Source organism: Galeopterus variegatus, unplaced genomic scaffold (genome assembly GCF_000696425.1).
Source record: "Galeopterus variegatus unplaced genomic scaffold, G_variegatus-3.0.2 Scaffold674, whole genome shotgun sequence".
Taxonomy (NCBI): Eukaryota; Metazoa; Chordata; class Mammalia; order Dermoptera; family Cynocephalidae; genus Galeopterus; species Galeopterus variegatus.
The window spans coordinates 388,962-400,580 of record NW_007726785.1 but is presented as its reverse complement, the minus strand read 5'-3'; positions in this window follow the sequence as shown (position 1 = coordinate 400,580).

Here is an 11,619-nt window from a genome sequence, read left to right as displayed (position 1 = left end):
GCGGCCGGTCTCAAAAAGGACAAAAAAATAAAAATAAAAAAAATAAAAATAAAAAATAAAACAGATAGAGGTGATGGTCACACAGCATTGAGAATGTAATTAATCCCCCAGAATTGTATGTTTAAAAAGGGTTAAAATGGCAAGCCTTATGTTATATTTTACCGCAATAAAAAAAAAAAAAGAAATCCTGCCACTTGTAGCAACATGGATGAACCTGTAGGCCATTATGTTAAGTGAAGTAAGCTAGGCACAGAAATACAAATACCAGATTATCTCTCTCACTCATATGTGGAATCTAAAAAAGGTGCTCTCATAGAAATATAGTAAAATAGTGGTTACCAGAGGCTGGAAAGGGAAGGGGGAAAAGGGGATGGGGAGAGGTTGGTCAATGGGTACAAAGTTATAGTTAGATAGGAAAAATAAGTTCTGGTGATCTAGGGTGATTACAGCTAATAATACTGTATTGTATATTTCAAGATAGCCAGAAAACAGGATCTTGAATGTCATAACCAAAGAAATGATAAATGTTTAGGTGACAGATATGCTAACTATTCTGATTGGATCATTATATAATATATGCATGTACTGAAACAAACTGTACCCCATAAAAATGTACAATTAAAATAAATCAATTTACTGCAAGGGGAAAACAATTTCTCTACTATGATTCCTTTTCTATAGACTTTTTTAAAAGGATATGTATCAATATACATACACTCCCCACATGTACGTGCTGCAATAATATGAACTTGAGTGTTACACAACTGACTCCTATCCTCTGTCCAGCCCCTTTTTCTCAAATGGGGTGGTGGGTATGCTAGAGTTCTCATCTTCCTCAAAGTGGAGGAAGGGTGTGGCTAGGAACTATCATCTTGTGGTCATTCAGACTTTCTCAGTTCGGTACATATATGGTCAGTTGTGCCGGTAAAAGTTTTATTATCTTCATGTTGGTACTTTTTATACTATTAGACAATATTTCAAAAATATTTTTCATTATCCTTATAATAACACAACTCAAGGTTTTTATAAGATTGAATTTCAAGGACCCCGCTTATCGAATCATGGTGGCTACGCAAGAAATTGTCAATAATGGTACCAGTGAGAAGGACTTGGGGTTAGGGGAGCAAGTTTTATACTCTTCATTTTATAACTTTTTACAACACTTGAAAAATTTCTTACCAGAGTTATGTTATTTTGTTTGTTTTTTAAATCAGGATCTATCTGGATGATGGAATGAGCCTTCTTAATTGTAATCTTTATGTTTTTTCTATATTAAATAAACCCTAATAAATGTTTCAAAAAAATGAACACACATGATGATGCAGAAATATCACTTCCAATCATTTACCCTTAGGAAATAACTGGACAAATGCACAAAGATACACAAGGGTACTTTGAAAAGTTCATGGAAAAATAGAATTAAAATATGAATCTTTCCATGAACCTTTTGAAGTACCCTCATATGTACAAGAATAGATTTAGAAAATTATAAAATTGAAAATAAATTTCTAATAGGGGACAATTAAATGTACTATTGTCAATCCATACACTGAAATATAACATGCTTGAGATATATTAAGTAAAAGAAGAATTGTTATAAAAAACTGTGTAGTATAAGTGCTATGGATTGAATATCCCCCCAAAACTTAATCCCCACTGTGACAATGTAAAGAGGGTGTCAAATCCTATTATCATAATTAAAAGGTGTGGCCTTGAAGATGTGATTAGATTGTAAGCACCATGCCCAAGTAAATGGATTAATTCATCAGTGGTTGAAAAGGAGATCGTGGGTGTGGTTCTGAGGGCTTTAAAAGGAGGAGTGAGAAGTTAGCTCTCTCTTGCTCCCTCTCACCATGTGACATCCTTTTACCCACTGGCTCCCTGCCACTTTCTGCCACGAGTAGAAGCAGCCTGAGGCCCATGCCAGATGCAACTGTCCCAGAATCGTGAGCCTTTATAAATTACTCAGTTTCAGGTATTCTATTATAGCAACACAAAAAAGAACTAACAAGTTAACTTAAAAATCTGTATGAATAAATAAACAGAATTTATAGTTAATATGGATATACACCAACATGGTAACAGTAATTACCTCTGGGTGATAGAACTATGGTTGAGTTTTCTTTTGGATTATCTACATTTTCTACTTTTTAAAAAATAAACAAGGGCTGGCCTGTGGCTCACTCGGGAGAGTGTGGTGCTGATAACACCAAGGCCAAGGGTTTGGATCCCTATATAGGGATGACCGGTTAGATCACTTGGGAGACTGTAGTGCTGACAACACCAAATCAAGTGTTCAGATCCCCTTACTGGTTATCTTTAAAAAAAAAATAAATAAATAAACATAAATCACTTGTATAGCATTTGTTTCCCCAAAAAAGGGTAATTTACATTTAAAAGATTCTTCAAATAGTTTCTGAACACCCACTTTATATACAGCATTGTACAAATTACAACAGCAATAACAGTAGTTAACCTTGATTAAATACCTACTATGTGCTAATCACTTCAATTATGTTATCTCAATTAATTTTCATAATACCTCTTTGGGGCAGTTAGGATTAAGTTTGGGTACATATAACTGAACTGAAAACAGTAGGTAGCTGAACCAATACAGATGTTTCTCCGTCACTTAAAAAAAAAAAGTCTAAGGTGTCAGTATGTCTCAAGGCTACTATATTTCTGCTATGCCATCCTCAATACATGGCTTCTATCTTCAAGATCACTTAATAGTTCATACTAGCTGTTGGAGATCCAGCCATTATATCCACATGCCAAGAAGCAGAAAGGAAAAAAGGCAGCTCTACTTAAGCAGCCTTCCTAGAAGTCCCATTTAACACTTTTGCTTATGCTCACTGACTAAGTCCTCTTAGTCACATGTACTAAATGCAAGTGAGGCTTGGAAATAAAATCTTTCATCCTTTTATCCTGCAATGTGCCCAGCCAAAAAATTAGGTTCTGTTACTTAGGAGAACAGATATTAGAACAGGCAAAAAAAAAATCTCTGCCACAGGCAGATATTATTATCCTCATTTGCAGACAGAAAACTGAGGTACAGAGTCAAATGGTTAAGTGACAGAGCCATAATCTGAAAGCTCTCTAATGTATCACTCACTACACATTCTGTGTCCCATTAGAAAATTATGCATGAAAATAACATAAGAACACATTCACATGACATTTATATATAATTAAAGGCAGTTTATTATTAAATGAGATTACTGACAGATGAGAAGGGATCTACCAAATGAACAAAATTAAGAGGATATTCTTGGCAAATAGAACATTAGCAACAAATATTTATCAAGTATCTACTATGTGCCAGGGTTTTTTAAAGCCTGTAATTTTTTTTTAATGTAAAATGTGAGGGTACTTCAAAGAGTTTGTGTAAAAATAGAATTAAAAGACAATACAAATCTGTCCGTGAACTTTTTGAAGTACCCTAGTACATAAAGCACATAAAGTCCACTAATCTTAGGTGTGCAGCTCAAAGAACTTTTATGTACATATACACTGTGTAACCATCACTCAACATCTCAAGAAGCATTCTCATTTCCCTTCCTGGTCAGTAACCGCCCCCTCAGAGGGAATCACCATTCTTACTTCTATCCATGGATTCGTTTGTCCTGTTCTTGAATTTCATTTTTTGGGTTTTTTTTTTTTTTTTTTTGGTGGCTGGCCAGTATAGGGATCTGAACATTTGGCCTTGGCGTTATAACACCATGCTCTAACCAACTGTATTTCATTTAAACAAAATCATACACGATGTATTCTTTTGTGTACAGTTCCTTTTGTACAAAATAATAACTGCATGATTCATTCATACTGTCATACATAGCTGTCATTTTCTTTTTTTTATTGCTGTATAGTATATTCCATTTAATGGAAATATAAACATTTATTTATCCATTATCCATTTAGATATGTGGACTGCTTCCAGGTTTTGGCTATTATGAAGAATGCTGTTATAAACTTTCTTATACAGGGTACTTCAAAAAGTTCATGGAAAGATTTGCATTATCTTTTAATTCTATTTTTCCACAAACTATTTGCAGTACCCTCACATGTGTCTTTGATAGACGTAACCACTTTTTTCTTTTTGTTATCATCTAGAAATAGAATTGTTGGGTTATAGGATAGGTACATGTTTAAATTTAGTAGACACTACCAGACAATTTTCCGAAGGGCTTGTACCAATTTACACTCTCACCAGCAATACATGAGTTCTAGTCACTCAGTCTAACCACCACTTGGAATTGTTAATCTTACTAATTTTAGCCATTCTAGTAGGTAGTGGCATCTCACTGTGGTTTCCATGTAAACTTTACAAACCCACTTATTGCTTACCATTACCATAGCACACAGCCTTTATTACTATATAATCATACTATAATTGTTAAAATGACTTTTACATATTATCATGCTCTGTTGGAATTAAGCTTTATAAACTCCAAAAACATTACCAATCCAGAACAGGTCAGTTCTTGGACATTCTGGATCAGTCCTCATGTACCATAAATGGTAATTTAAGTCATGAAAGTAGACAAAAGAAGGGAAAAATAGCAGGAGTGTGTGGGATCACTGAGGTTAAAGGAAGAAACTCTTTCAAGAAGAAAAGAGTAGTCAACAGTGACAGATGTATTGTCAAAAGGTTAAGTAAGATAACGACATGAATGTCTATTGGTCATTAGGACCTGGGCAAGAGCAGGTTCAGTGGCATGGAGGAGGCTGAACGGAGATCACAGTGAACTGAGAAGTGAATGGGGAAAAAAGAATGGAAACAGCAACTATAGAAAATCCTTTCAAAGAGTTTATCCAAGCAGGCAAGTAGACAATAGAGTGGTAGCTGGATAGGAACATGAGGTCCAAGAAAGCTTTTTTATTTTAAGATAGAAAAGAACTAAGCTTATTTAAACACTGGTGGGAAGAAGTTAGTAGAGAAGACAGGAGAGAGAAGGGAGACAGAAGAATATAGGAGAGAAAGAAAGGTAGAGAGCAAAGACTCCAAGAGGGAGAGAGGGCATGGGTCTCCAGTGGGACCTGGAGGGACAAGCATTCGCCAGAAAGAGGGACAGTTCTTCCATTGGAACAGAAGATAATGATGAAAGAAAGATAAGGATGAAGGTAAATTTGTAGGTCTAGGGGCTATACATTGATAAACTTCCCATATGATGACTTCTACTTTATCTTTGAAATAAGAGGCATGATTATCTGCTAAGAATAAAGTGGCAGATGGAAAAGAAAAAAGACTTACAGAGAATAAAGAAGGTTTAAAATAGACAGTGTGGAGAAAAAAGAAGCAAGAATATACTCTCTAGGCTGAGAGTTTTTAAAAATCAAAGAGTTCGAGACCAAATCTTTGAAAACATTCATCATGATTAGGGATCATAGATGAGAAGAAAAAAGAGCATCAGATAAAGAATAGGAGCAATGCTACTGAGTGGTAGCAAAATCAGAATAATATGGACCACAGATAACATGGGAGGAAAAAGTCCTGAAAAAAAAAAGAAAGAGGCAGGTCAGTGTCACATATGTAGGAGAATAAGAACGGAGAAAAGGTCTTGGTATTTGGTAATACGGCACTAAATAAACGGTTTCAAAAGGACAGTGAGGACAGATAACAGCTAAGACTCGGAGAGAAAATCAGTGAGCAAGTGAAGAAAGTATAAACACATTTATTTGAAAGTCAGTGAAAGGGATAATAAAAACTAAAGGGGGAAGCAACTTCAAATAAAACATTTTAAAGTTGGGAAAAACTAAATTTTTTAAAACTGCAGTAAAAAATATTGAAGGATATAATAAACACATGGAAGAAGGAAGGGAAAGTTAAATCTCACGGAAGAAAGAGGTGCTAAGGCTCACATGGGGGTCTGAGAAGGATAGCAGTTTTTATGGAAGTGGAAGAAAGGTGAGAAGATATGTGTAAAATGAGTACCAAGACCAACTCAGGTGAGCTTGCTCATATCATATGACCTTAATCTACGAAAATAAAAATAATCATGTTAAGAGTTAGAGAAACGGCCTGGCTATTTGAGAATAAAATCTTTAAGAGCTGCCCAATAACGAGCTGAGTAGTTAATAGGAGATTAATGGAAGAACACTCAATTGCAGTTGGAGAGCATGATTCATAAAGGGTCTGGTCTACATGATTCTTCAACTCCCTCCTGAAGCTGGGCACAAAAGTAAACAAAGTAAACTGGGGCCAATGATAGAAAAACCATGCTATGGGTTAAATGTGTCCCCCAAAAATTCATATACTGGAAACTTGACGCACATTGTAACAGTTTTAAGAGGGTGGGATATCCAATTATTGTATTTGAAAAAGGGGCCTTTAAGAGGTGACTGAATCTCAAGGGGACTATGCCCTAGTGAATGGATTGATCCATTCATGAAGTAATGGGTTGATGGTTTAATGGGTGATTATAGGCATGGTTCTGATTGCTTTATTAGGAGAGCAAGTGAGAAAGTTAGCTGTCTCTTGTTCTTGCCATATTCTCACCATATAATACCCTGTGTTGCCACGGGACTCACTCGCTACAGAGCCCCTATCAAGAAGAAGGTCCTCACCAGATGCACCCCCTGGACCATGAACTTCCCAGCTTCCAAAACTGTAAGAAATAAATTCCATTTCTTTACAAATTACCCAGTTTTGGGTATTACGTTATAAGCAACAGAAATGGACTAATACAAGCAGTGATTATCTCCACCTGGGGTAATGCCTTGCTTCTTAGTGCACATAACAGAAGATCAGTGGAGCCAAAGAACCTGGTGATATGATGAGGGCAAAACTGAAGTCTGGGGCACTGGGGTAAGGGGAGGGATTTTTGAGGGGAGAAACTGGGTTTGAGGCAAGCAATAAACACAAGGAAAGTAGGAACGCCTAATATCAAAAGGGGAGGAGACAGAGTAAGCAATCATAATTGCGGGGGGAAAGAATGGAAAATCAAAGAGATTGTCTAAGGACAGTCAGAGCAGAAGAGTATGCTGGTATGGTTTTGTTGAACACACACACAAACAATTCCTAAGGGTCTTGAGCCTGCTTGGTGGGAGAGAAGGACCACCTATTGAATCAAATCCTCCTCCTCTGCACTACAAGCCAGCGTTTGATGAACTTTTTGGACCAAAACTCATGGTAAGAAATACATTTGGCATCACAATATACACACACAAACACTCACTGCTGAAACAGAAGTTTCACAAAACAATAATCACCCTTACCAGATATGATAAAGGACAACATAAAGTTAAAATCAAATATTATTTCATCATTATTTAAATACATTTAAAATTCCAAAATAAATAATATGAAAAATTAAAATTAAAAAAGATTCAACTTAATGAAATAGGTAAACTTTCCTGTTCATAAAGCAATTCCAATCTGGAAAACACAAGGACAATGCTATGCACTTATCAGGTTCACCATGGAGTCTACTTTTATCCTTTGCTTTTAATTGGGTCAGGGTTGAAAATCCTTGTTGAAACAATAAGTTGTTGTGAATGGTAAAAACAGCAATATACTCTTTCTACTTACATTTAGCTACTCAGTAAGCTTCCGTTAATATAATTAACTTTCAATGTTCTTCAATATGTCCATGAGATTCAGGGGGTTTTCTATACATACCAAAGCTTTGTGATACATAAAACAGCAATTCCAAACAGCACTCTTAGCTCTTAGAACAAATGAGACAGAAAAGAGAGCCCAGCAATAACTTGCTGGGCAGTGTGCTCACCCATGCCCACCTGTTGTTTTGCTGGAGGAAAAGCTCCAATAAGACCAGTGGTCCTGCTGCCTTGGACATTCAGAAGAAAGCAGGAGGATTCCTACACTTCTAGCTGTATTGCTTTGACTTTTTTTTTCTTTTTTAAGAGATGACCAGTAAGGGGAATCTTAACCCTTGACTTGGTGTTGTCAGCACCATGCTCTCCCAAGTGAGCTAACCGGCCATCCCTATATAGGGATCCGAACCTGTGGCCTTGATGTTATCAACACCACACTCTCCCAAGTGAGCCACGGACCGGCCCTGACTTTGATTGACTGTACATCTGTACATCTGTTTCTCTCTTTCTTGCTCCCTCCCCTTGCGTGTTAGAAGGTGCTTTGAGAAGATACTCATTAAAACATGTGTGACAGGTATTGATATTCAACACTGTATCCCACAGATATATACAATCAATTGTTTCAATAAAAAAACCCAAAAAAACCACATAAGTATGACCCTGGGGGGAAGCACTGTTAGCAGTGTCAACCAAGCTAAAATAACTGCACTACATTTTCTAATCATATTTGCTATTCTTTTTTTTCTTTTCTTTTTTTTTTTTTTTTTTTTTTGGTGGCTGGCCAGTACAGGGATCTGAACCCTTGACTTTGGCATTATCAGCACCATGCTTTCCCTAGTGAGCTAACCAGTCAGTTCCATATTTGCTATTGTATTACTTATATTTAAACATTTTTCCCAGTTTAACTTATGAGGATCAACAATTCACTTTCTAAATTCTGTAAATATATACCCATATAGTTGTGTTTAAATTTAAACAACACAAAAAAGCCCTCCATATTAATTGTCTTCACCAACTAAAAGCATAGTACAACTTATCAGATGATCCCATCAATTTGGATTGTAAAATCTGTACCAGACTTTAATCACCTTACAAGAATTGCTGAAATGTCCTGTAATGATACATAATAGAGGTATTTCATCACTAAGAAGTGAAAATTTTAATTTTCAGCTAATTTATCATCAAAAATCATAAACACAACATCTATGCATTCTAGATAAACACTTTTTTCAAGAGATATGTTGCCATTTTTCTCTTAGCCACTGATATGCAACTAAATAAGACAATAATGAACCTCAGGAATAGTCCCTGAGTGAACAGAAAATTGAGATGACTTTATCTTTTTTTTCTTTCTTTGAAAATATTTAAATGGGCTTATCAAGAAGTCCACTATGCTATGGTTCCAAGAATCTTTTTTTCTTTTTATTTTTCAAGAATCTTACTAAAAATATTTTAAATTTTCATTTGCAACATTATTACAAATACACAGTCTCGTTCTAGTCAGGTTTTGTTCATTTGATAAAACCATATTTTAAATAATTTTCATAATCTTCATTAAAAGTCTTATACTTTTTCTCAAGTCACCATTTTCCTCAACATTTTTGTACTTCCAGATCCATCTATTGAACATGCCTCTGTATTTTTTACTTCATGCTTTTTTCTTCAATAAAACAATAAATTTTAAAGACAAATTGATCTAGTTTGATTTTTTAATTACAACTACCATTGAATTCTTGAAAATATCACACTTGAATAATGCATTTAAAGTTCAAAAATAAAACCCAACTGAACATCATTTTTACCAAGAGCAAATAAAATCCTTCCTCATTTTGCTTGACCTTGAATTATATTAATATAAATTAACTATGCAACGATAACCACCATATTACAGTTATGATCAAATTGACATCACTCTAATTCACATAATTTTCCTCTTTTGTTCCATTTTACCTTTTACAGTTTAGGGACCAGAGAAAAGGGAATTTTCAGTAAATACTGTTGTGGAGCAGGCTATGTCTTTTCCTCCCCACAGACCCTATTATTACAGCCTTAATAGACCCTTATTTAAGCAGAATATCAAAGAGCACAGATTAATATTTAAGTACAAAATTATGTTTCAGATTGCTAAGTAACCAATTCAAATATATCCCACACAGCTGGGGGAGGGAGGTTGTTTTTGTACTCCAATAGGAAAAAAGAAAGAAGGATAAAAAAGAAAATCCCTTTTAAGTAACAGTAAAAATCACACACACACACACACACACACACACACACACACACACACACAAACACACACTCACCAATCTATCCTAAATTTTAACATCCACAAATTAAAAGCCCACAAATATGTCAATTCTATGAATTCAAACTATAGAGAAAAACTAGTAATAATTTACCTCCATGTTCTCCGCTGCAAATATTTATCACTGCTATGAAAACCATGAAAGTCAGAAATCCAGCTTTAAAAAATAGAGCATAAATGATAACCTTAAAGTAATATAACTGGATTAATACTGTCTAACCTGGATGCTAAAAATACTATGTTCAGGCTGATAACCAGGAATCTAAGATTGATAAAGAAAAAAAATCTTGAATTTCCTCCCTGAAAATCAGGTGAACACCTGGGAGAGCTAGGTGTGAGAAAATAAGTCCTTTAAATTTCCTTCTCTTATCTCACCATCATTTACTTAGTCCTTCAGTCTTACAACCTGCTATGATGCCTAGGAAGTGGAGAAAAACTTCATATTTTATTTTCCTTAAGATAAAAATTATTCGTTTAAGCCAGAGAAGAAAAAGACAAAAGCTTCCATCCTGTCCAACCCTCTGGGAACCAGTGCAGGACACTCCAAGTTTTGGTCTTTTATTTTACCCAGGTTTCAGTGCCCCCCCTTTCACTGAAGCAAAAAGATCACTGTTTCATTGGTTCAGTAATGAGTACTGGATATTGAAAAATATTTTTGATTCTGACATTGTACAAATTACACTATTTCTCTGTATAACAGGTTCCAAACAATAAAGGGAATATTTTCTATTCACTCTATATGAGATATGGAAGATGAATGAAATTTTTCAGATGTTTTAAGAAATGTACTACAATTTAGAAGCAGAAAGAATAATTTTGAAGAAGCACGATTTTTTTTAAAACTAAACTTACAAATCCAAGTATTTCAAAGGCCCACTTGCCTGATTTTGTAAGACCTCTGAGTTATGAGTGGTTTTCACATTCTCAAAAGATTGCAGGAGAAAAAACAAAGAAGTATAACATTTAGTGACATGAAAATTACATGAAATTCAAATTTCAGTGTCCATAAGTAAACTTTTATTGGAACACTGCCCATGCTTATTCATGTAAGTATTGTCTGTGGCCACTTTTTTTTGTTTGTTTGTTTTTTTGGCAGAATTGGGTAGTTGTGACAGAGACTGTATGGTCCACAAAGCCTAAAATATTTTCTATCTAGCCCTTCACTGAAAAAGCTTGCCAACCCCTGCCTTAGAAGACCATATACTTATTCTAACAACACTACAAAGGAGAAAAATATTTTTTAAATGCCTGTTTTGAAAATGTCTTCAAAACCATAACACATTCTTTTTGAGTCACCTCAGTAGTGGCAAACTTTCATTCTTTAAAGATTAATATAAATTTTGGAAATGGCTAAGCCATTTGGAGCCAAGATCGAGTAAGGTTGGTTATCAAGATGAATCAACCAGCAAACATTTACTGATAATCTAAATTTACGGGAGATAAAGACTTTGTTTTTTAAAAAAGCTCTCTGACTTCCAAGAAGGCTGAATTGAATGGAGATAGGCAAAAGGTAAGGAGACAGGTTACCTTTTGCACTATCTCCATTCAACCCAGCCTCCATACCATACCATCCCCATGTTATCTTTCCTAGTCACTTAAAACCCTTCACTGACTCCATTGTCTTTAGAATCAAGTCCAAAGTCCTCAGCAGTCTCTTTACCACCTGGCACCAGCAGACCTTTTTATTTTCTCTTTTCTGAATCATAACTTTTTACTTACCTAAATCTGTATGTTGTTTTATAATATATCCTGTTAAAGTA